Raw genomic sequence first — 23,982 nt, 5'->3', positions numbered from 1 at the left:
CACATCAGAGATAGACTTATTTAGTGATATTTTAGTACCTTTACCAAACCCCCTTTACCCACTGCATTCCTGTGATGTGCCTGAAGGCATCACCTAGTCGACAAGAAGCGTCTAGGGTCTAAATCATATTTTACAACATTTTGTCCACACTAATGTCTCTTTCCGTAGGTGTTTTCTATCTCCAAGAGAAAGCTCAGTATTATTTATGCTATATTACACACATTACTACAGTTAAAGTAATTATCACAGAACAAGTATGAAGTAAAAAAATTGAATTAACTGTGAAATTATTTTACAGTTATTTCAGGTGTAAATAGATACTGTAGGGGTTCAGCAATAACATGCTGCACGATGTGCATGACTGCACATTCCTCAAATATTGATCAAAATCATTTTGTGGGATCTCTGCAGTTTAGGGGGAGTGAGGTGAATTTCTTTGTATTTTTTTTTATTTTAAAAATAAAAAAATGTGTTGTGAATAAAGACAGGAGCGCCGTTCTTATACAGGATGAGACCAGAAATGACTTTGCAAAACAAACATGAGAAGAAACATCAGCTCTGTGCTCACGATGTCTCTAGTTTTTGTGGTAGACCCTGTGGAGATCACCTGGAGCTGCAACTCTTCTGAACAAAGATCCAGACATTAGCGCCCTCTCATCTAGCTGCTGTTGTAAAGAAAATGAAAATCATCCTCAGAGCAGCAGGTAGAATTCTCACCCTGTTGTGCTTTTTGTGTGAACTATTTGTCTCCGATGAAAAGGATTTTTCTAATTTCCTGTCAAAAGAAAGTTCTTCTCGGAAATGTTCTGTGTGGCACACAATGAAAAAATCCACATCACTCTCGCTAAATTAAACTCGCCCGAAAACAAACAATTGCTCATTTTAAATCAAAGCAAAAGTAATGTGCTCCAAACATTCAATATTTGGTACATTAGCACTGCTGCGATGTGTCGGCGGTGGCTATTTATCACTTTTATTAGATATTCAACTATATGATAACATTTTATTAATGTTATTTTGAAAGTTGGAACATTTGTAGGCTGTTTTTGCCTTCAATCAAAGCTCTCAGCCTAATGTGACAAAGAGACAGTTTGAATGATCTGAAAAAAGGATTTCAGAGAAAAACGACTGCAGCCTTACCAAGTGTATCGGCCAGCCAAGCGTTGATAGCCTTATCAGAACACTCCACAGAGAGCTCACTGCCCAACTTCTCACATCACTGTGCTGTTTCTGTCGGTTTTGTGCGCGCTGGAGAGAAGGGAAGCATGTACGCGTCTGTAGAAGCGAGCCAGAGACAGACAGGCAGAGAGAGATACTCTGTAATGAGTTTCCATAAAGCACTCTCTCTGCCATCATTGTTGTGATTTTATGAATTCATCATAAAAGAGTGAGTTAATGTATGTCACAGGAGGCAGAGCGGCTGGGGACTGCATTAAAAAAATGAAAAGGCAGGAGAGTGAAAAAACGAGGAGGAGAAAAAAGGAAATTGTAACTTCTTCTTTGATGATGTGGTTGATAACAAAAGCTGCTGCTGGTGCTGTCTTTACTCTGGGAAACAGAGGGATGGGGGTGGGGGGTGGGGTCCCTGCAGAGGGCTGACCATGTCTTTAAATAAAACAGGACCTTAATGTATGATTGTGAGTGCCTTTCCAAAGTAGCAGAGCTTTAGCCACTGCTCTCCCTCTCTCTCTCTTTCTCTCTCATTTTTATTTATATCTTCTCAGCTTCCAACAGGCAGTATGGACCACATCATCACAGTAAAGAGAACTTCAAAGAAGAGAACTGAAAATTTGTTCAGTTAATAAAAACCAATCACTGTATTTCACTGAGCACATGAAAGAAACTCATCTGGTTATTTAAAATGATGATACTACGGTGTTTCGGCTCCATCGTATCAAGTTAGTGCACATGGTAAGCACTGCAGTCTTTGTGTCAGGTCAGTTTTTCTCCTTGCTGTGTGTGTGTGTGTGTGTGTGTGTGTGTGTGTGTGTGTGTGTGTGTGTGTGTGTGTGTGTGTGTGTGTGTGTGTGTGTGCACGTAAAGTCTTATTATGGGTTGTCATGGTTTGTCTCCGATCTCTGAGTTTTATTTATCTAATTTTCCTTCTAACTGGACTTTAAACTTTTGTATTTTTGTTGAGTTGAGATTAAACCTAAACCTATGCTGATCACATTTTAATAATGTGATGTATATTTTTGTCAGGGACATAAAACTAGGAACAAGCACTGAAAAGTTGGATTAAAAGTTTGGAGTTCTCTTACATGAACAAGAACGTCAAATTAGCAGTAAAACAGAAAGCTTGCTGCTCCTCATCTTCATGCAGCTTGCAGGTTTTATATTCACCAGTCATGTTATTAAAGCAGGTTTCAGCATGGAGGAGTCAGCTGGAGGAGAAAGTGGCAGAGCACGATAGGATTTGGAGTCTTATTTCCTGATATTTGGACATCTCGTTTCTGATTGGCCAATAGCAACACAACTCTACCACTGAATCCACTTGCTTTGCAAGACTGATGTTTTACCTCTACAAATAACACAAGCCTGGAGGAGTTCTGCTATGTGGGGGAGTTGCTAATCGTTAACTTCTACTAATCGAGATGTTTTCTTCTGTTTCCTGGACCCTAAAACAACAACAGCCTTCCCCGTCATGAGTTAAGATGGGTGAGATCTGTCAGGAGTTCAAATCCTAGCATTTCATTGTCTATTATCAAAAACTAATGCAGCAGATAGGTGTAGGAGACTATTTTCATGATCAGCCTGCATGAAAACCTCAGAGTGACCAATACTAATCAGAAATAATAATTAGAACCTGTTCTTTCAGTGTTTCACACCTTTCAAACGCTGTTTATTAAACAGGGTGTATTAATCAGACTTTGTAGAGATACTTATTCCCTGTACTCGTAATCTTAAAAACTTCACACAAATGCATTTATTACTTTAACTTTCCTTATACTATATAGTTAAAATGAGCTTACTCTAATGTGGAATTGGCTTGAAATGCAGCAGATGTTAAATCTTGCATAACTCAGATGGTTACAGGGAATAAAATGTCTTTATTATTGTGATTGTTTTAGTTTTTCTCGTCTTTTTGTTGAAACAGCCCAAAAAACGGGAATAAATGGAGTTCTTTCATTAGGAAATCAGTGACAGAAACACTCTGCACTTTAAATGTGGTTCTTTCCTAAACTGTGTTTTACTAATCAGGACTTGTGAAGGTCACAAGACTTTTAAAAGGTAAAGAAATTATGAGGTGGTTCAGTTCTTTTGTAGCAAAGGAGATTCCCAACAATGTGGCATGATCACATTTATTCATTTATTTATTGTTATTGAACTCCAAACACCAGAATATGTGCTCTGAAGCACAGAAATGTGTCTCTACTGTAATGTATTTATCTTTAGCTTGCTCCAACACTCAGCCTCTCTCCAGCACTCTGAGCACTCCAGCACCTCCCATCTGATCCAACCCACCTGCTTCACACAAGTTTATGAAAGTTAACTGAAGTGAAGTTGGCTCCTTCTCCGTGACAAAAACATAAGCCTCAAAGTCAGTGCATTAAGTTTGGTGGTCATTTTTTCATACATACGTTTTTGATACGTCTGCTGTTACACTGGTTACTACTTGTGATCAGTTATTGTAAAATAGGTCAAACTTGTTCATTTCTGAGTTTTTAGATACATTTTTAGGACTAATAACAGTCTGAAGAAGTTTTATTTCATGTGTGTTTCATGATTTAAGGCCCTGAGGTGCTGACTGGATCATTTTCTGACTTAACAAATTCACTAAAGACATACCAAAAACTACAATCTTGATTTATTTTACAGAGATTCATCATTTACAGTAACACTGGGCTGCATGGTGGTGCAGTTGTTAGCACTGTTGCCTCACAGCACAAAGGTTGCAGGTTCGAAACTCTGCTGCGGCCTTTCTGCGTGGAGTTGCGTGTTCTCCCCATGCATGCGTGGGTTTCCTCCGGATACTTCGGTTTCCCCCACAGATCACAACATGCCCTATAGGTTATAAATTGTAATTCGCTTTGGATAAAAGCGTCTGCCACATAAATAAAAATGAACATAAACATAAACTTCTTGTACAATAAAGTTTTCCTGTGAGTTCTGAACCATTTCAGCATCATTGACCACAATTCGGTCCAACCCTGTCATTAAAGCAGGATTAACAGGGATTGCACCATTTAACACAGCCAACAAGGAAAAACATGCCAATGTTCCACCTTTGTTCATTTGTCTTCACTTCCAGAGACTGTTGTAGATTTTTACAGGATCACCGTGAGACCAGGGAGTCCCTCGTCACTCAAAACTAGTGGTTTGAAGCTATTTCAGCACAGCAGGTAAAGGAAGGGAGTCCCAGAGGAAAGTACCAATTAGATGTGATATCGACTCTAAAGTTGGGACTACACGGAAGATTTGACCCCTCACTGCTGAGCTCCAGTCACCAACCAATGCTGGAAAGCTTCTCTTTATTCATACTGTATCCTGGTTTAACCTTTGATTTACACATAAACTAGAAATAGGAACAGAATCTGTTAACTGAAGCTGAAATTACTCAAATGGCCCTCTAGTGGTTGGACACAGTGCAAATTTTAGCTCCTGCCGCTTCTATGAAATTACAATTTTCTGACTCAAGAAAAAAAACACGCCTCGGTTAGGACGAATAAGAAACATGTAGCTGCCAGCTGAGCAGCTGATGGCAATGACCCTTAATTGGCTCACAGAATTTATATAAGCCAAACCCTTCCAGGGAATAAAATGTCTTTATTATTGTGATCCCTTTAGGTTTACATTTTATCTGACTATACAACAGATTAAAAGTGTTGAATTAGCCTCAGTCTTAGATGTGTTCGACAGTTTACCTGGCATCTGTAACTAACTTGCTCTTCATTTAATCATAAAAGCAAACATAGTTATCCATATGATCCTGTAGAGAACTCCATTAACTCAACATATTAATAGAAGATTTATTGATCACTTTTTCAGTATTGACTTAGAGAAAGTTCATCACATCTGAGCAGAAAACTTCATACATTCTATTTAAGTTTCATTACTTTTAGTTGAGGGACACTGAAAAAAAAAGTTTCAATGATTATTTCTGATTATATTTGGTCACTCTGAGTTTTTCATGCAGGCTGAACATGAAAATAGTCTCCTACACCTATCTCCTGCATCAGCTTCTGATAGAAAATATATGGTGAAACTCTAGGATTAGAAAAGCCTGACAGATCTACGTCACAATGTCACTTAACATTTATTGACTCACCCATCTTGACTCATGACGGGGAAGGCTGTTGTTGGTTTAGAGTCCAGGAAACTGCGTAGAATGTCTCAGCTAGTAGAAGCTAACCATTAGCATTAGCAACTCCACCACAGAGCAGGTGTGTGTTATTTCTGGAAATAAAACATCAAAGTTGCAATGGAAGCAAAGTCAGTAGTAGAGTTGTATTGCTGTTAGCCAATCAAAGGTGAGATGTCCAAATATCAGAAAGTAAGACTCCAAATCCTGCTGTCTGAAGCTCTCCGCTGATCTGGCAACATTTTTTTTGAAACAGGCTCACCAGGGCTTTTTGTACCCAGAGTACAACTTACAAGGCATTCATTCCCACTAGATACCACTGCAAATATAGTATCAAATGAGTGAACCGGACCTTTAACAAGAAAAATGTTAAACTTAGTTTATGTTTATGTTTATTTACTTGGCAGACGCTTTTATCCAAAGTGACGTACAATTTTTGGAGATTTGTAGTTGGAGTTTATTTCAACAAAGTGAAAAAAGAACGTACCGTGTAGTACTTAAAAAGTAGGATTTTTCCTGTTCGTACTCCTCTGTTACCCTTTCCTAAATGCTGAGGTAGGTCTAAATCAAATGAGCGGTTTGAAGTGGCTGAGGGGTAACTGAGATGGTGACAGGCTGCTGGGGAAGTCAGAGCCAGATTCTGGGTCTGTTATGTGACGCGCTGTGATGTGATGACATCTATTTAAAGTTTCTTTGAACTTCAGGCTGCTCAAATGTCATCCTGATGCGGAACTAACCTAAAGAAAAGTAAACTCCTTTTAAGAAATATTTTTAGATTAATGATATCTGATTTGTCTTTGTAATTTCACCACCCAGCCGTACTTTGAAGAGCTCACTCTGCGATCCATTAAATTAGCCAAAGACCTTTAAATGAGGCAAATCAAAGAGTGGGCGAACAATTAATACGGCTCCGAGAATAAATCAGCTGAGCCGACAAAACTAAAGCGCAGCGGTGCATTTTAGAATAAAAACTTTGGGAAACCAGTGAACATTTATCACTGTTTAATTTGGTGTGATGAATAACAATCATTTACGTTTGATCTGCTCTTCTAGTACGTTTACATAAATATCAAATGCATTTTTGACTGGATTGTGCCGCTGTCATTCTTGCTTTGACAAGTTGTGAGTGAGTTTTCATGGTGCACACACAGTTCCAACACGTATATGCTGTTTCCATGCAGGAACAGTCTGTGCTTTTTAATCAGACACACAGAATTACAATGAATTCAAAGGTGCTTGAATATTTTAGTTAAAAGCAAAAAAGTAAACAAATCTGCTACAGCACAAAAGTGGGTGGATGGTTAAAACTGAGCAGCATGAGGGTCGAAAGCAGTAAACAGGGTAAAATAAGATCCTCTTTGTTCAAAAATTATACTTTCATTTCCTGATTTACATCAGCTGAATTTTTCTTTTAACCATTTTTTTTTCTGTTGGGAGGAGGGGGTGAAGACTGGAACATGTGTCATTACCTGTGTGCAGAACAAGTGTGTTTTAATGAATATTATCTCTTTATGCAAAGTTTAGCTGAATTTATTCAAACTTAACAGCAGCTGCACTTCTGAAATGGCATCTAATAAAGTGTGATATTTCAGAGCCCAGTCCAACAAAGGCTGCTATTATCCCATCTTTTCTCTGTTTATATAGAAGAACTTTGCAGGATTCACCGGAGAAAACGGGGCATTGGTCTGAAAGGTCCACACCGCTACAGAGACAAAAATGAATAGGTCAGAAAAAGTCAGCGTGCCGCTGTTGTACCTGAGAACACTGCTGGAATATTCTGTCAGTATAACTCTCAGAGTTTCTTTTCCTGATTCAAATCAGATGTAGACAACTATATTGCTTCTTTATAGTTGGATGGATTTGTTTATTCTCCTGGTATATGCACCAAATGTCACCAACACCAATCTTATTTGCAGACTAAAACCCAAATAACTACAGTAGATGAGTCTGATTTTTAATGTATCAGTGCCTCAAATGAATATAAACACGCACTCTTATATTAGAGCTTTTATGTAAATGTGTTTTTGGCAGAAAGCATTTGATCTCAGGTCTAATTTCATCTCCTTGTTGATCTTGCAGGTTTAGAAGTTTCCTTTTCAACCCTTTCAACTTCATTTGGTCTTTGTCAAACTGAGCATGATTTAAAACTCTTTATGCATATTTTTGTGAGTCAGTTGAGTGACAGAAATGCAGCACTGATGCTAAGTTAAGGCTGTGTTGTTTTTAAAAGCAGAACATGAGGACTAGAAGAACCTGTTGTCTACATGTGTAGTAGTCACTGTTTCTGAGTGAAAGAAGCATCTCGGTGTTGTTTCCAAACTCTTTGCCATTGAAAAATAAATGAGTGAGTGCGTCCAAAAGTTTGGCTCAATGGGAAAAAGTCAACAATCCAAACATGTCAAAACCAGCAAGTTCATCCTGTAAAAGGTGATCGCCTGGCTGCATCAGAGAACACAATATCCCACTTAGATCCCGTTTGAGCAGCATCAGCACCGACTCTGATTCGTTCTGCTGCAGAATCAGTCAGATGAACATGATGCTTGCTCACAGCTCTCTGCTGTAAATATTGCTCTGCCACGCAAAGTGGTGCCATCTCCCACAGAGAATTAAAGTTATGTAAAGACTCGGGTGGCTAAACTTACAAAGATTAGGCATATTGGTGTTTTTAAGAGTCTATTCAACCACAATATAAAATTCCAATTCCAATTTATTGTAGGCCATGTATTTCAGCAAATGACTGTGGGTTCATTTTCTTTAACATACAGGTCATGCCAACCTGACACCAGGAGGTCGATTATGAATATCTCTTAACTTGTGCTGTATCCATACCACAAGACGCCTCTGAGGACACAAGACTCTGTATCTAAATCCTTTAATATAGTTATCTCATAAAATGACTTTCTAACTTTACATGTTTTTACAATCATATTCTGTGGTTCCTACAATGTGTTTTTTAAATCTGAAGTGTTTTAATAATTTACTCAGTGCTTTACATTGATGAATGAATCAGCAGAAATTTTTATTCTTATAATGATGTCTGCCAGATCTTAAATATCACCAGATTTGTCTATTTGTGGAATTTAATAATGATTCTTCACATTAACATTCAATAAGATTTACTCCACATTAGGTGAAATAACCTCTTAAGTGTTTGAGAAAGGAGTGGTGTCTGACGTCTTTGATAACCGCCCACTTTAAGTTTGCTGAGCTCTGATTTGTTCGAATTGATACACGATGGTTATTAAAAAGTTGACACGTCTTCTAAAGTCAATTCCAGCGAGCTGAACAGTTTGGCCAGATTGCTTTGGCGAGTAAAGAACCATTCTTCAAGATCAAACCTTCTTTGCAAAGCTGCATCAGATGCAAAACTTGATCTGACTGCCAGCATTCACCCTGAGGACATCTTTCACCAGCAGTACTGTATTTGAGGTGGAAGTACGTGCTCCGAATACCCCAGAAGTCAACTCCATCAGCAGTCTGTCCGTACAGACTTCTCCGGCCCCTGGATCGCAGGGAACCTTCACCACAAGGGTCCGTAGAATCTGCACAACTGGGTGGGATGGTTTTATTAATCGATAGTTTGTTAAACCGTAAAGCCAGCCTTATTTTACAACCCAGACATCACAATTTTTTAAGACACTTAATAAGGTTTTGCCACATCCAAGCTTGCATTCCATCATCTCATTCACTGTCTCAGTTATCTTGTTTCAACCATCATCCATCATAATTTGTTCTGTGTCATCATTAGAGGTAGAATTATCACAGAGGTGTGGCTTCCCTGGATTACCAAAAAGATTTTCTTTCATCTTAAATCAAATTTCAAAAGATCAATAATATTGATAATTCATATTTATATGGGATACCACATCTTATTGATCATTTATTAAACGTAACCACATACATTGTGTTACATTATTTGTAAAGCACTAATAAAAAACAGCAAAGTGCACCCAAGTGATGTACAATAAACATATGTAAAAAAGAAATAAACACCGTGACAATAACATTATAAAAGTCAGTAAAAAACAACTACTTCAAACGCCAGAGGTGTCAAAAGTGGGTCTTCAGGCATGATTTAAACAGAACAAGAGCCTCAGCCTGATTTACATTTATAAGCATGGATAAGAACTTCAGAATGATAAGAATGTTTTTTTTTTCGCTAGCTCTCTCGGGTGACAAAAACGCTAGCACTCACCACCAAACTTATGTGTTCATCAAAACAGAAATGCCTATCCATTTTCAAAAATTTTCCAATTTGTCACTAATATTTCCTTCTGGCTGTCAGAATCTAACTTGTGAAATAAATTAATGTGAATTGTTTGGTCCAATATTTTTCACATTTTGAGAATCAAATGAGATTTTCTAACATCAATCCATCCATTTTCAGCCGCTTATCCGGAGTTGGGTTATGGGGCAGCAGCCTAAGCCGAGAAGCCAATGCTCACCTCTCTCAAGCTACTTGGGCCAGCTCCTCCGGGGGATCCCAAGGCATTCTCTGGCCAGCTGAGAGTCATAGTCCCTCCACCATGTCCTGGGTTTTCCTTTAGATATTCTCCCATTTGGATGTGCCTGGAAAACCTCACCAGGGAGGTGTCCAGGGGACATCCTGACTAGATGTCCGAGCCACCTCAATTGGCTGCTCTCGATGTGGACAAGCAGCGGGTCTACACTGAGCCTCTCCCGGACGACCAAGCTTCTCACCCTATCTCTAAGGGAGAGCCCAACCACTTGTATCCATGATCTAGTTATTTCGGTTACTACCAGTTTTATTATTATGTATTTTCATGCTTCAAGCATCTGATTCCCCATCACCTGTGTTGCTCTTTCCTCTCTGGGCACCCTCACGCACAAAGGTCTGAGGTTCAGCAGATTGTATCTAAAAGAGGCACTGGTCCATGTGTTTTTGAGCAGAACTACAATTGTTGACATGTGACATTTGACAGAGAGATGTTTAAAAAACTGAAAAAGGTGAAAGGTGAGGAGCGGCAGAGTTGCAGCAGAGAAGTGCACGCCCCTTAAGTGCCCGGCTGCAACGTGTGTGTGTGTGTGTGTGCGTGTGCGTGTGTGTGTGTGTGTGTGTGTGTGTGTGTGTGTGTGTGTGTGTGTGTGTGTGTGTGTGTGTGTGTGTGTGTGTGTGTGTGTGTGTGTGTGTGTGTGTGTGTGTGTGTGTGTGTGTGTGTGCAGTGGTGGTGCAGCTTTGTGACCTGTCAGAATCAGGGGGCCGGCTGAGTGACTTTACATCACCCTTTCGGCTCCAGCCACTTCCCATTTATATTGTAATGCAAATCCAAGGCCTGTCCCAGATGGTGCTTTTCCAGCATCGTGGGTGCATAAAAATATGATTATTTATCCCGAGTACCTCCTCAAGTCTTTGTTGAACCCTCCCTATCTGTTGTTGTCCCCTCCTTCACTCTGGCAGCAGTACAGTAGGATTTCTGTTATGGTTAAGTTAGGTAATAAACATTTTAGAAAGACCTTAAATGTTTCAGAAAAAGAGGGGAAACATATCTAAGTGAATAACTCAAGTAAAAATGAGTTGGAATAAACTCCAGTGGGTAATATTCTTGGATAAGCTGTACACTTGGATGCATAAGCAGTAATTCTCAAGACTCAAAAGCAGGCTTAATCACCTATGTGAGCAAAATACAATCCACAAACTCATATCGACCATATCTGCCTGTGCAGCAGTGATTTTGCTTGTTGTATAAACCAAACAGCTGAGAACATGCTCAGGTTTTCTGGTGTGTCAACAGAAAAAAAGCGTGCATGTGGCACCTCATAGATTTCAGAGGATTACATTTTAATTAGGAGCTGGACAGGCAGTAGATGAAGACATTTAATACTGAGGCTGTTTTCAAGAGGCACACCGAACAAAGACAATGAAAACTCAGGATAGATGACGTTCCTTCCAGCTTACAGAGTTGCAATTATACAGCCGTTACACCAGGAAAAACTCTATCCAAAGTAAAAATCATTGACACATGCATTTTCAGGCTTCTTTTAAAGTGACAGCACTTTGTAGTCATTCTTGATGGGATCACCTAAGTGAGGTCACGCACAACAGAATAAACAGCTTAGCTGGAGGTTTCTGTGTGAAACATGCACATCCTGAGGGACTGTGTGTGCTGTAATCAAATGTGTTCTATAAGTCGCTCTGTTAAACTGTCAGCATTTCTATACTTTCATCACAGCACCTTCACCAGATTTACTGTTTGCCTCTGAAGGGTTTAAGCAGCACTTGACATTGTGGAATAATTAAATCACAATCCAGAGTCAGATCATCTCTTTTATCCTTGACAACAACATTTTGACTTAAATGCAGAAAAGTCATTAAATTCAGAAGATAATTTTAAATGATGGCTGCAGAGAGGAGAGAACAGCCTAAAGTCAGGCTCATCTCTGCTGACTTCCCCCTTAAACCAGCTGTTTATTTTTTTAATCTGCTAAAGTTTTGGTCCTGTGTTGTTTTGTTATGCTGGCACCAATAAACCCCCATAGTCCTGGCGATTGTGTGAAGCCAACATGGAAGTGGCAAAAGTTCCACCCTCATCCACTAGGGGCTGGCACCAGAAGTAAGCCGATCCTCAGTGACTCTCATGTTAAAAATGCCAATTTCACAGCAGGAATAAGCATGTTTACAGCCTGGTTCAAAAAACATTTTAGGTTTAATAGATCATCTAGTTCATGACAACTCTGAGGGGGTGATTTTTTTTTGTAACTCTTCTGTTGAAGTGTAATTTAATGCTTAAAATTCTGAATAATTAATGAGCTTCAGAGACATGATCTAGCACTGGGAGCTAGCTCCAGGGAAAGGCCTCGGCCTCATGTTAAGTGTTTGTGTTTGAATGTTAATCATGGAATTATTTGGACAAAGACGGCGAGCTGTTGTTATTGACTGCACTAATAAATCATTCAAGCAGTTTCTGCTTCATTTTTATCAGTAAATAAAATTATATTTGTGCACTTTATTTCATTGGGTGAATGGGGGGGGGGGGGGGGGCTGTGAATTTAACATAACACTGCTTGGTTTAAGATTGGTTGAAATATAACATGTTGTTGGGGCTGCCTGACCGACTGGGCACCATAACTCAAGATGACCGAGGCTAGCTAGCAGACGTTTCGGGGCTGGTCCACTGCAATGACTGACTTGCGAGGTCACAGCTACAGAGAGGCTGGCCCAGTTTCGGTAACGTGCCTCTCCCTTTAACAATACCAGTCCTGCAATCAGAGATCTGCGAATCTGCCGCTTCATCTTTGCAGAGGAATCCCAGCGAGGAAGGTGCTCTGACCCACTGCGACCAAGGCGGAGCATAACCTCACTTAAGCGGCCAGGGTGCCCGGCTCCCATCACTGTGGTCTGAGCATTGACATATATACTGGACAATTTGTTTCCATAGGCTCCAATTATATGGTAAATGGCCTGTATTTGATATGGCGCCTTCTAGAGTCCTGGAACCCCTCAAGACGCATTACAACACAATCAGTCATTCACCCATTCACACACACATTCATACACTGGTGGGGATGAGCTACAATGTAGCCACAGCTGCCCTGGGGCGCACTGACAGAGGCGAGGCTGCCGAGCACTGTCATCATAAGTTTTTAAGCCAAAATGGGAGGTGGCCACCACCGCCATTTTGGCCAGGTCACAGGTTAAATCAAACCTAGACAATTCCAAAAAAGGGAAAAGAGGTGGAGCTGAGGGTGGGGCTGTAAGGCTGGGATCAAATGACGACACCCGTCAAACTGAAGCGATGTAGCTACAAGATAACCCAAAGCTAACGCAGAGGTGGGAGCTAAGCTAATAGATTTAGCTACCTAGCTACAACCGGAGTTACCTGTGCACAACACCAGAGCTTCTGAGTCAGAGATACGCCGGCCTGACCGCTGGTAACCATATGGGCAACTGGGCAATTGCCCAGGGCCCACAAACTCTAAAGGGCCCTGGGCAGCAAGGGCACGAGCAAATTACTGTGCTTTATATTAAACTAGTGTGACCGTACGTCCTGGTTTCCCCGGACATGTCCACTTTTCACTCTGTCCGGGATGTCCGGACTGGGGGTTCTTATTGATGAAAATGTCCGGCTTTTCATCCAGGAGCAGGGATGGGGGAGCTGTATATCCTACACATCCAGGGGAGCCGGAAAAAAGTGTTCTACCTATATTACTATATTATCATTCATGGACTCTTATCAGCAGAGAGCGGCAGAGCGATGATCGGTGCGCAGCGCTCCACGCTGCTGCGTCCAGCGCACGGTCCATTATCAAAGTGGCGCAACCAAAAAACTATAATTAACACACGATCGTTCATGTCCGCACATGCTCTCTACTTTCTGTCTTATTTGTGCTTGAAGTGCTCTGCGGAGCTCATCACCTGTGCTGCGGTGATTTCACCTCACTGACTCATCGAAACGCGCACTCCGCTTTGCAGTCAGGAGATTCCTTTGATCTGCTCAAAAGTAACTGATGAGGTGAAAACGTAAAAATCCAGGCAGCAGATTTTCTGGAGACTTTAGAGGAGATGCAGGAAGATGAGAGACGGACCGGACAGGAAAATATAGTTAAATAAAAACAAGAAAACTAAACAAAGTGTTGAAAGGTTAAATGTAGGTAGATTTATCTCCACCACGCCTTTTTACCTGCAAAACAATAAGTTATACACATGTAATATTTATACATCTGATACAATTCAGATCACCTTCAAAACTCAGTCACACACCCAGGGCCGTTTCAAGACATTTTGGGGGCCAAGACAAAATGACCTACCCCCCCCCACCACCACCACCAACCCACCCCCATAGCTGGGCTCCCCAGAAGCCTCTGTGTAATTCATACCCTCTTCAGCAGTATTACTCATACAGTGTTTGTAAAAGCCCCTCAGACATTACTGACATGTTCTAATATTATCAGATGAAAAACTAAATTATCAGACATGCTGTCTCATCTGCTTCTTTTCTAAACTTGCAAAAAGTAACAAAACCATTTGAAAGCCACTATTTGTGGATTCTCTGAAAGTTTCCAGTGTGACAACTTATTTTTTCATTGATCCTATCGTCTAATCTCACAGCTGAAACAAGCATCCTTGATAATCTGTGCACAGGAAGCTTACCGATGCTGTAGTAAAACAAAAGGTATAATTTATTATTAATAAAACCTTGTTGCAGCACTAAAGCAGAAAAATTAGATTTTGCAGTAAATATGCTAAGTATTTCTTGTTTTAGAGCCCTTTTATTGGCAGAATCTGATATTAATTTAGTTCTCACAAAAAAATGGGTCCCAGCATCGTGTGGCATTGCCATAGTGTGATGTCATAGGCACAGATCACCTGTCCTCTTTTTTGGAAATGGAAATATGGTCACCCTGTAGTCAACAAACTGTCCACCCGGGCTTTTGCGCTGCACAGAGACGCTTCGCTGCCTATGACTTTGAACGTCAGTTGAGAGTCAGTCTCATGCAGATTGACCAATGAAGAGAGGGCCTCAAGTTAAGACTCTCTCCTTATTGGTCAGTCCACACAAGGTGGGTCAAAGGTTACCCTGAGCGGGTTACGTGATGTCAGACATTCAAGTATTGAGTATATTTACTTCATATTACAGTAAAATATTCTGTGTGTGACCATATTATGGTGATCCTTGGGTCGTGATGATGGGGCCCTTGAATATTGTTGCCCAGGGTACAACGAAGTCTTAATCTGGCCCTGCCGCTGGGTAAAACCGGGTGGAACACAGAGGTCTCCCAAGAGCTCCACAAGCCAGCAGCCGCACACCAGACAGGCACAGGCTGCAATAGGAGATTCACGCTTCTGACACCAGCCCCCAGCAGATGAGGGGGGAACTGCAATTTTTTTCACTTCCATATTGGCTTCACTTTCAGACCCGAATTATGGGGCCTTGGGTCTGAGACATCCTTTTTCCACCGCGGTGTTATATCCATGTGCCATGCAGCGGCGGGTAACAGCGGTGCTTTGCCGTAATGTAGTCCCAAGTCTAAATCGGCTCCTGGCAATCATTCGTGTTACTTTTTTTTTTTTCATTTGCAGTTAACATGATTATTGAGCTCACCAGGAATAATTGGTATCATTATTGAGTACTTTTAATCACTTTTGCACACAAAATGCTAACTTTTGACATTCACTTACATTGTTTATGCCAAGCTAAAGCAGGTGGACTGTTGCCAGATCAGAAATACTTTGCTGGTTACAAAATGCTTCTTTCTCACTTATCTAACTCCAGGGAATACGTAAATAGATAAAATTTATCTTAGGGGTGGAATATCCCTTAAGATACCCAGAATGTGCTGGGGGGATAATATATCCTCTATGGCAGGGGTATTCAATTCTGAGCCTGTAGGGCCGGTATCCAGCATGTTTTAGTTTTAACTCTGTCTCAACACAACTGCTTTCAATCAACAGGTGATTTACAGGCTTCTGTAGCGCCTGATGTGCTGCTGCACAGGTGATTCAACCACTGAATTAAGTGTGTTGGAGCAGAGAAACCACTAAATTGTGCTGGATACCAGCCCTCCAAGCCCAGAGGGGAATACCCCTGTTCTATGGCCAGGGAATGCCATGGTACCCATACTTTTCTTGTATTATTCATCTCATTGATCTAACAAATCTTATGTTTATTCAACATTCTAAATACTCTAAACAATCTAAATATTCTAAAATTTAGTTATTCAACAGATTTAAATGTTTTCATGGTGTCATGTTCCTGAGCTGAGGTGAGCACTCTCTCCACACTAACCATCTCTGAGGCAATCTGCCACAGGTGAGGAGCGGAGGGAGCTGCAGGTGCACCAAATCTCCAATCTGGAGGTCGGGTATAAAGGGAGGATGGAGGCATCACACTTCGCCGGATGATTGCACCTGTTAGGAAACATCACTCTGCACAATTCTCTCGCCGCTCAAACCCTGAATTTCCTGAACCACGTCCCGTCCTCCTCTACAACTCCTGCCTGTTCATCTCCGCTGCCTCACCCGCCTCAGCCCGCTGAAGCTCCACCAGCACTCACCTTGGCAACCCACCTTTCCCGCACATATTGGACTATTACATGGACTAAAGCCGAATGGCACATCCTCACTGGACTTTCCAGTGCGCCATTTGTTCCTGTTTTAAAAAAATAAAAGAACTTTTCTTTTACTCACCCATTGACGTCGTGTTGATTCTGCATGTCTTGGGTTAAACACCTCCCTCAAGTCATAACACGTGTGTAAAACAAACAGTTTCGTTATTTTAACCATGAAAGAAATTAAGCTGATGGTCACAATAACCCAAATTGTATGTGTGGTGAGACTTTTCATCCCTTCTAGCAGCAAAAACAATGAAATCCATGTTGGCTCCCTCTCACATCCCTGACATCAATACAAACAGCAGAACAAAACGCTGCAGAAAGCTTCAGCTCAAATCTAGAGCTCTCCCCACAATTAGCACTTCTCTGACTCTTAAACAACTGTTTGTTTTCTGCAGATGGCAGGATGATAGCAAACACCTACATTTAATGATCCAACCAGAAGGAATTGATTGTGCTAATCATGTTTGCTCTCTTTTCATAGCATGTCACTCTACAAACAATTTACCTGCTCAAAGAACAGAAGTTGGCCATAAGCCTGGTTGTTCCCGAGAGTTCCATGTTGCTCACCATCTGTGCCCAAGGCAACAGCCCACTATAGCCATTACAGAGAGGGGCCAATGAAAAGGATGAGCCTCGGGGTGACTGGGAGGGCAATGCAACACCACTCAGAGTAAAGGAGGAATCAGCTTTGTGTAAAGGTAGTGACTGTTCACTATTATGTCTGTATTTTGAGCAAGTCAACTATTTGGGCCCAAATTATTATTTTTTATCCTAAATGCTGGGTCAACAGTTTCAGGAGGAAATATGCAAACCAGACACAAAACTACTGCTACTTAGTAAAATTCACATTACTGAGAAATGTAAACCTAAAATAAGGATTTCTTTAATGCAGATTGTAAACATGATTTTTCCTCCTTTTTTCTTGTATGCTACTTTTTGTTTTAATGTTTTAGAAATGTTATCTTGTCATTGTAGAAACCATTGGCAGCATAATCTTAATCCCTTTTAGATTAAATATTAAATTTTACAAGCTGTACTTTTTGTGTGAACTTTGCAAAGCCAAAAAGTAACTCATGAAACCATTTTCACACAAAAAAGAAGATCTTGTTACTAAGCAAAAACAAATAAATAACCAACCAGAATATGGATGGTGTCTTGGCAAGATCTTCAGGTACATTTTAGGAAATGTATGGGTTCCCTTTAGTTGTTGTGATGGTTTAGGATCATTATGAATGAAAGAAAATTGAAAACAAAAATACTTAAGCTGGGTTGGTATAGCTAGTGGTTATAGTTTTAATAGTTTGTTAAATTTTGCATGCTCCTTTTTAGCTTATATATTTTTTCTTTCTGTTTAAACTTATATCAAATTAATAAATTAATTATGCATGGAAACACATTTCCTTCTGCAAGTATAATAGAGGTTAGACTCTTGAATCCAGTGTATACTATTTTGTATGAAAGCAAAAAAATAAAAATAAAAAACTATGAAAGCAAAAGAAAACTACTTGAAAAAAAATTCCTTCATCTTCAAGGATGCACTATGGCAAGCGGACCTTCTCATTCGCCGGCCCCAAACTATGGAAGACTCCATGGACAGCACTGAAGACTTTTTCTATTATTTAGTTTTGGTTGGTGATCCATTTTAACTTTAACCTGGAAAACCATCCTATATATGTGAAGATATAGTCTGTCCATGCCCAATAGGTCACTGTCATGGGGAGGGATCTACAGTTGTCTTTCAAACTATCGCTGCATGTTATTGGACAACGTAACATGCTCACTGATATGGATGCTAGTCAACAGGGCCGTCTACAATACACTGTTGAAGAAGAAATACATACACATGAATAAATCTTTTTACTAAATAAACTTCAGTAACCTCTATCTGATTTTGACTTAAAGAGAAGCCCGAGGATGTTTCTCAATGCCAAGGAACCTTGCCTTGATGTCTTGGCGCCGCCCCGGTTGCCTAGGAGATTTGTCACTGGGAGCTGCCAAGATGTGTTCCAATGTTCATGTTCTACCGAGGCGTGTGTTCTCCGTTTGTTAGCCGTTAAGCTAGCTGAGCAAGGATACACGAGAGGTGTCTTGTAGCCTAGCCTTGGTCAAAAATTAACCAGAATACACCGTGGTATTTTCAAAAGGATGGCGGATCAGAAGCCGGCAGCTACTTTGGGGACAATCTTCAAGTTAAAAGTAATTGAACTAATTTAAAATGTTTTTTTAGATCCAAAGAAGTTATCTATAGAGCTCCGGGAGTTGACGTCACTTCTCCCGGCATGCAACAGTTCAAATCGAAACGGCGCCATATTGGCATGCAGAAGCCGGCAGCTGGACTATTTGTTATTGTCAGAAAACTCAATCAAACGGGAATTATGGTAGATTCCTGTTGTGCCCCAGGATGCAGAACAGACGCGGACGACATAAGGAATGAGCCATCTACAGGATTCCCCAAGATCCGGAGCGCCGCAAACGTTGGATCATTGTAATAAAACGCGCTAGTGACCGGGCGAAAATGAAGCTGTGGGACCCCGAGAGTAAAGGTTTTCGCTTATGCAGCGACTGCTTCATATCAGGTACTTAAACCAACGTTTCCTCAACTGTATATGGTATTTATTTTAAATGCTTTTATTAAGATTCTTAGTGGGCTTCCTAAACTTATTTTGGCGTGGGTTTTTCTGTCTTATTACTCACAGCAACAAGTAAACATCACGTAAAACGTTGCCTCGTGATTTCTGCGTGCTGCCGTTTCCGTGTTTTATGATCACAGCAATTAACCGGCTAAGCTGTATTTAATTTTTAAGCAATGGTTGATCAATTGTCAGATCACACATAAAAAGCACTTTGGATTGCTATTATCTGTGTCACCGAGACTACTTATGTGTAAATCTGTTATTTGTTCGTCCATCCATCCATTTTCATCCGCGTATCCGGAGTCGGGTTGCAGGGGCAGTAGCGTGACTTCCCTCTCCCCAGCCGCCGGAGCCAGCTCATCCGGGTAAATCCCAAGGGGTTCCCCGGCCAGGTCCGGTGTTGTGCCGGTAAGAAGCCCGCTCTGACAGCTTCTGGCGTCGGAGCAAGCAGTAGAGTCAAGAGTCCCAGACCTTCTCCCCATTTCCTCCGGCCGGGGGAATCCCAAGGGGTTCCCCCGGCCAGGTCCGGTGTTGTGCCGGTAAGAAGTCTGCTCCGACAGCTTCTGGCGTTTTTAAAAAGTATCCCAGGGGCACGGTAAGGGTCGGAGATGTTCAATCTATTTAATTTCTGACTATATAAAACGATTTCTTCTGTTTTAAAGTGTGAAGTAAACTCCGACGAAGTAAAATCCAAGCGGATCCCGTTCATGTTCATGGTTACATCCATGTTTGTTTACCTTTTTTGCATGCCAAAATGGCGTCCACTAACTGAGAGTCACGTGGGGTCCGGAGCTCTATTGTTGGTTAGTTGCTTAGTAGTTGCAGCTTCGATGGCTAGCGGGTAGTAACTCACCAAATGGGCGACGGTGGCACAGGAGTTAAGTGCTCACCCCGTAATCGGAAGGTTGCAGGTTCGAGCCCCGCTCAGTCTGTTGCTGTCGTTGTGTCCTTGGGCAAGACACTTAACCCACGTTGCCTGCTGGTGGTGGTCGGAGGGACCGGTGGTGCCAGTGCTCTGCAGCCTCGCCTCTGTCAGTGCGCCCCAGGGCAGCTGTGGCTACATCGTAGCTCATCCCCACCAGTGTGTGAATGTGTGTGAATGGGTGAATGACTGATTGTGTTGTAAAGCACCTTGGGGGGTTCCAGGACTCTAGAAGGCGCTATATCAAATACAGGCCATTTACCATTTACCATTTAATTTAATAAACATGTACACAATTTAAAAAGTAAAAGTCTCGTTATATATTTATATTGAAACTAATACATATAAAACATAACGTTATCTCTCGTGTCACATGACGTTGCGTGACCGCCGTGGAAGCCGCGGTCACGTGATGCAAGTCTGTTCCATTTAACTGTTTTCTTTGACCAAGGAAGGACAGTGTCCTCGTAAGCAAGGTGCCTGGCCTCGCAAGACATCGCCTCGCAAGGCCAGGTGCCTTGACATTGAGAAACACCCCTAGTCTAAATAGTCCAGGATCACCATCTATAGGCCAGGGCTGGGACAACACTCTCCGTCTCAGTCGCAGTTGCATCTTGCCCACCAAACCAATGGAGTGCTGTGACTGGCAAGACACAAAACTGGTCAGGTCTGCTGATGCTCCTATGGATTGTGGCTAGACCAACATTCAAAGCAAAATCCTTTTGCTTCTGCTTTGGTCTGTCTGGATTTCTAGGCTGGTCTTCCAACACTTCACCCATGTTTGTTTATTTCCATACCATTTTGTCTCCTAAAATTCTGCCATCCAGCCTTATTCTAACAGCTAGTGGCAAGCCAATAGATCAGCATCCACTGTGACCTGGACTACACAAACAAACAGCAGAAGGGGAGAGAATACTGCTTCAAATTTTTGGAAAATCTGCACTTGCTTAGTTTGATTACATAAACACTGATGGTAGCCCTAATGTTGCAGAGGACGGTTGTATTAAAACCCTGTGTGGGGCCATTTTTATGCATTACTCGTAAAAAGGTGCCTAATCAGCCTTTTAGGATATTATTACCTTCATATTAAGTCACTGTTTGATCAGAATAAAGTACCAGAAGGTAAGGGACATGGTGGATCGTGATCTGGGAGCAAGACCTCAGAGAAATTAGGTGTGGCTCTTTGTTATTATTAAAATGCAAATATAATCTCTGAAATTTTCATTAAGGTAGTGATGCCATCACTGCCCATGGTGGGATCATCACCCAGCTGACACTAATGAAAGATTTATGGGGTTACTATGTAAAACTTAAACAATAGTTTCAGAAATTATTTAAGTTTGTTTCATGAACCTTAATTGTTCACTTCGACATCTACTTTTATCAATTAAAGAGGTAATAACAAATCTGAAAAACAAATCAGTGTAAAACATTTGTTCATGCCTCTTAACAACATGCTAACATAATATAGCTATAAATATGATGTGGAGATTAAAAATAAATAAATAATGAAGTGGTTCTCTTGCATTCGTCTAAAAACCAAAACCAACCTTAGGACCATCTGGTTGTATGTGTCACAGAACCACTGTATTTCTGCTTTTACCTGGGTCCTCTACTCACATACTTTGTCATCACTGGTGTGAGAGGCTCTTCACTCAATAATATCAGAAGAGAAACAGCTGGCTGCTACAACTTCAACTTTAGGACAAACTACCTGAGTCCCAAAAAGAAAAACACCAATTGAAATCAGACGTGGAAAACGGTGACTGGTCTTTAGCGCTCTGACAATGTGGTTCTGGTTCCGGCAGAAATAGCCCAGAGATTAAACCCGACTGGAGGGGTGAGTGGCCTGTGATCACATTTGCAGGAACAGCAGTAGCTCAGGAGGTAGAGCGGGTCGTCCAACAAACAGAAAGCTGTAGGTTCAATCCCGGCTTTGACTAGAGAAGGCTGCTGCTGTGTCCTTGGGCAAGACACTTTACCCACTTTGCTTGTTGGTGGTGATCTGAGGGCACTTTACCCACTTTGCCTGTTGGTGGTGATCTGAGGGACTAGTGACCCCAGTGTTCTGCAGGCCTTGCCTCTGTCAGTGCACCCCAGGGCAGTTGTGGCTACATCGTAATTCATCCACACCAGCGTGTGAAGGACTGAATGACTGATTGTGTTGTGAAGCACCTTGGGGGGTTGTAGAACCCTAATTAGGCAATATACAAATAAAGGCTATTTACCATTTACCAAATATGGTGTTACTGGTTTTCTGTTCTTGTCCAACTCACAGAGAAGCAAAATTTTTACCTTATTCTGCTGACAGTTTCAGCTACTTCCAGTTGTCTGTGACAAAGCGACCAGAAATTACCAAAACTGTCAGCAGAATAAGGTAAAAACTTTGCTTCTCCGTCTGTTAGACAAGAACAGAAAACCAATGAAAATAAAAAAGAAGCACAGAAAGAACACAACAACGATATTGCGCAACTTTTTTACTCAATAAGATTTCTAGGACACCATTTCATGTTCATTCAACAAAAAGGTTAACCTTTGAAACATCCCTGATTATTAGGGATGTTCGATACGTTCGGTCTACCATCGATATCGGCTGAAAATGGCATTAAAAATCAATATCGGAAAATATCAGTATCGGTTTTTAGTTTTTTTACGTACTACACTCAAATTATACATCAAACTCTCCTGCTACTTCTTATTTCTCTAAAACTGTTAAAATATGAGGGATCTGAGGTAAGGTGTTTGAGATATTTATACACCATTTCCTTGAAAACTGAATGGGCTGGATTAGCACTAGCTCTGACACCAGACCTGGACCAGTACTGCTTCTATTTGGGTTCAAAAGCCCCTAAAATGTTAAGTTACAGTTCTTATTTCAGAAAACAGAGCCTAATAAAAAATCCTAGTGTTTTTCTAGGAACTGAATGATATAAATACAACAACACAATCAATTTAGTATTTCTTCTGTCGTGTGATTTTTTTATAGGCCTACTATCTAACTGAAAATGTTTTGAAATAGATACATGCACAGCATCATTTTCTAATTTTAAAGTTTATCCTAACATCCCTCCAACTGAATCTTGTTTTTGTTTCTTTGCTTTAGGAACTACTGGCAAGGCAAATTTATTCATTCTGCTCATTTCATAAAAAGAAGCAATTCTATTCCAACACAATGCTGGATGCAGTGAGACAGCCTGTGATGAAATCAGAATGAAAAACATACATTAACTTGAGTTTGTCTGCTCTTAAGCCATTCCCAGTTAAACCATGAGAATGACAGGGAGGAAGTTCAGCCGATGACAATCACTGCTCCAAGCCAATGCACAAACAGAGAAATAAGATCCAAGCAGCTCAACCTAAAACAGTTAGATGTGAGAGCAAAGATAAGAACTTGAAAAGCAGCAGCTAAACAAATCTTAATCTGTGTGAGGGGGAGACCAGCAGCGCTTGCTCACATTTCTCCATTTTCCTTAGGCACAGCTTCTCTTTCCAGCTGTACCACAGAGGGACCGTGCAGCGCGGTGTGCTCCCTCAGCAGCAGGAAGTGCAGGATCACCATCTATAGGCCAGGACTGGGACAACACTCTCCATCTCTAACAGCCCTGTAGACACGCATGGTGCCCACAAACATTCTGCTTTCAGAATCAATTACTTACACACCACAGGTCACAGAACAGTTCATTACTGTTCAATTACTAGTTAAAGTTCAATAGCAAGCCCATTACAGGGGAAGACATTTCTTCTTCAGCACCAAGACAACAGGAAGACAAGTATGACATATCAATGATGCAATTAAAGATAAGCTAGAGATGGGTGCAAACAAACTGAAACAGAATAGAACGAGCTACATGAGATCAAATCAGGAACTGAGTCGGAGAACGTTTTGACACCAGTTTCATTAATAAATGATTTACCAATGAAGCTGACTTCTAATTATTATCAATCATGTGTATTCCATTACCCTGACTCTCCATTCATCTCACAGTGAACATGTTCTTGATCAGAGCTTCTCGTACTGGTGCCGTTTTCTAAAAACTACAAACAAAAATAAA

This window comes from Nothobranchius furzeri, chromosome 15 (assembly GCF_043380555.1).
Source record: "Nothobranchius furzeri strain GRZ-AD chromosome 15, NfurGRZ-RIMD1, whole genome shotgun sequence".
Classification (NCBI taxonomy): Eukaryota; Metazoa; Chordata; class Actinopteri; order Cyprinodontiformes; family Nothobranchiidae; genus Nothobranchius; species Nothobranchius furzeri.
The sequence above is the reverse complement of the archived record's forward strand: the minus strand, read 5'-3'. Positions refer to the sequence as shown.